Source organism: Macadamia integrifolia, chromosome 5 (assembly GCF_013358625.1).
Source record: "Macadamia integrifolia cultivar HAES 741 chromosome 5, SCU_Mint_v3, whole genome shotgun sequence".
Lineage (NCBI taxonomy): Eukaryota > Viridiplantae > Streptophyta > Magnoliopsida > Proteales > Proteaceae > Macadamia > Macadamia integrifolia.
In genome coordinates, this window is record NC_056561.1 from 33,321,119 (window position 1) to 33,323,809 (window position 2,691).

Genomic DNA, 2,691 nt, shown 5'->3' on the forward strand with positions numbered 1-2,691 from the left:
TACGAAAAAAAATATATTTTGATTATTAATAAATTAAATTTTTAAGAAAAAAGTTAAATGTACCAAAAAAAAATCATGCCTACTTGGATTTACAATCAAGGTTCATGAACCTGGAATTGAACAGGGATTGGCTCCAATTAATGGATTCGAATTGGTTGGAATCAGACAGAATTAAAATAGGAAGAAAAAAAAAAGTTTAGATTTTTTCAAAATTTGTGATTTTTTTGGAAAATTATCTTGTACCACCCCTGTTTTTTAACCTTATATTACATATCATTTTAATTTTTTAACAATATCGAATACATCCCTTATTTTATAAAGGAATTTACACTTAAATCCATTGAGGAAAACCGTCAAGTGATGATGTAATGTAATTGTTATTTTTTAAATGATAAATTTACCCCTTGAGGGGATGGGGTTTACCCTTCCATGTAAAATTCCCAAAGCAATAGAACACCTTTGAAAATGCAGCTGAAGAATTATAGAGGAAGAAAAGATATGTCTTTGTTACTGAAATTTGCAAGGAATAAGATGTTGGGGGTCCATCCTTGGAGTTGACCAGCTTCTTCCCAATGCTCTCAAGCCCAATACCTGAAATCCACTTCCTCACTTCATACACTCTCGCCCTCAGAGCTCCAAAGAAGTCTGCAAGCAACATTCAATTAAGCCGATCAACAAACATAGGTTGGGCATATGTGGATTCTGCAGATCAAGGAAAGCTTGAAGCTTTGATTAATAATCATTACCGATTGATTGGCCTGGGAATGTGTCTACAATCTTGATGATGTCCTCCTGGGCAACATTGTCACTCTTGAAGATAACAGTGCAGACACTAATGCGGTCTTCCCTGGTGGGTGCCCAGTAGAACTTCTCCATACGCCCATCACGGATGAGAGGAGCATAGTGTGGAGAAGTCGTTACCGGTGACAATGATGGGTACACGGGGATTCTCCTCCTTCTTGTACATCCCTGGAAGCTACACATTTGTTGGGTTATCGGTGATGTTCATGAGGGTACGTAGCGTTCACCATCTGGTTGTTCACTATGTATTGGGTAGTTCCACCCATTCTATCAGCTAGCTCATGCGTCAAGATCGTTGATGAAGAGGCAACACATCTTCCCTTCTTGATCATGTCTGCAGCATCACGGTACCTTTGCCTGATCAATTTTGCAGGCTCTTCGGCGTTATTGCTTTCCAATTCTCCGGTGCTCATCATGATTGGGCTACAATTTCATGAATCAGTCAGTCATTAGATCACCATCCTATCAAGCGTTTGATGTTTTGTTCCTAGGCTTCGTTTGTTTCGATGTGGAAAATTTTTCATGTAAAATTTTACAGTAAAATTAGATTTTTCGTTATTTATTTTAATTTTGGAATTTTTTCTTGAGAGAAAATTTTACCAATACCCTTGCATTTATTGAAAAATACCCACACAAATTTTATGCCCAAAATGGACTGAAAATGACCAGCAAAAGTTGTAAAACTTAATCTCCTCATCCTCGATAAAATAGAAATCCTCGATGGAATCGAAAGAAGAAAGAAAAGAGTCGAGGATATAAGAATATTCTTTAGAATATTCTTAATTATTGTTCCATATACCAATTAGGTAATTGACCGATACCAATCTCTTAGAATTAGATTCCAAGTAAGAAACCCACTCCTTGTCTAATTAGGGAAAATAGTCTTACCTTATTTGGCACACCTTGATGGGAGGGTACATAAACTCTATTAAATAGGACTCTAGGTCCTCCTTCTACCCTAATGTCACTCTCATTATTGGCTTAACCACCAAGAGAGCATTGATGGGAGTTAGTGGGAGAAACCTAGAGAATCCATTGTATTCGTTTTTGGGTTTGCAGAAGGATATAATGACGTTGAATTCTTTACAGTCGATGGTGAATGGTATGCGTCGACCCTTATGGTTTAATTTTATAATTCAATGATTGTATGGCAAGATCCTATTGTTATTATATAGTAGGAATAGTATCATTCAAGTGGTATCAGAGCTGCATGGTCATGCCAATGCGTTCTTAAATCACATGAAATTTAATCTATGTCGATGCACGAAACAATGGTTTCATATGCGAAAGGTTTATGATTACGTTACGCGTCGCTACGTAAAATCACATATCAGTACTTTGCATATTGCTGCACATAGTTTTTTTTTTTTTTGGCCACGAGGACCCTTGGTCATTGGCTCTCGTTTTGAGCGCAACATCGACTGTAGGTGCGGCATCGGCTGCAACTCGATGGAGTTTGAAAATAATGGATAATAAAGAATGAACAGTACCCATATTATGTAAATGTAGGTGAGTGGGTTATGTCATGATTGAATAATTTTTTTTTTTAAAGTATCAATGATGACATTGAATGGTGGTTCTTTGATAATCAAAAGTGGTCATCGTACTTATGGTAATATGGATCCGATTGATCGAATCGGCTTGAATGTGATGAATTGTATTAATTTTGATATTAATCCATATGATTCATGACCGACATGATACGGACAATTGTAAAATCCCTTCATTAATTTAAAAATCCCCTTTATGTTATTTGCTTGGCACTTACAAATATTAAATAATTTAAATTCCAATTGTAAACTAGAGTTTATTTGTTATACTTTACCCAAGGGTTTATTTTGTATATTGTAATTTAGGGTTTTGGATTTGTGGGGCCTTACTTAAAAAAAA

At 35.9% G+C, this 2,691-nt stretch overlaps 1 pseudogene; it reads right to left on the reverse strand.

The window, feature by feature from the left end:
* Positions 1-397: 397 nt before the first annotated feature.
* Positions 398-2,691, reverse strand: part of LOC122078024 — a 10,282-nt pseudogene continuing 7,988 nt past the window's right edge.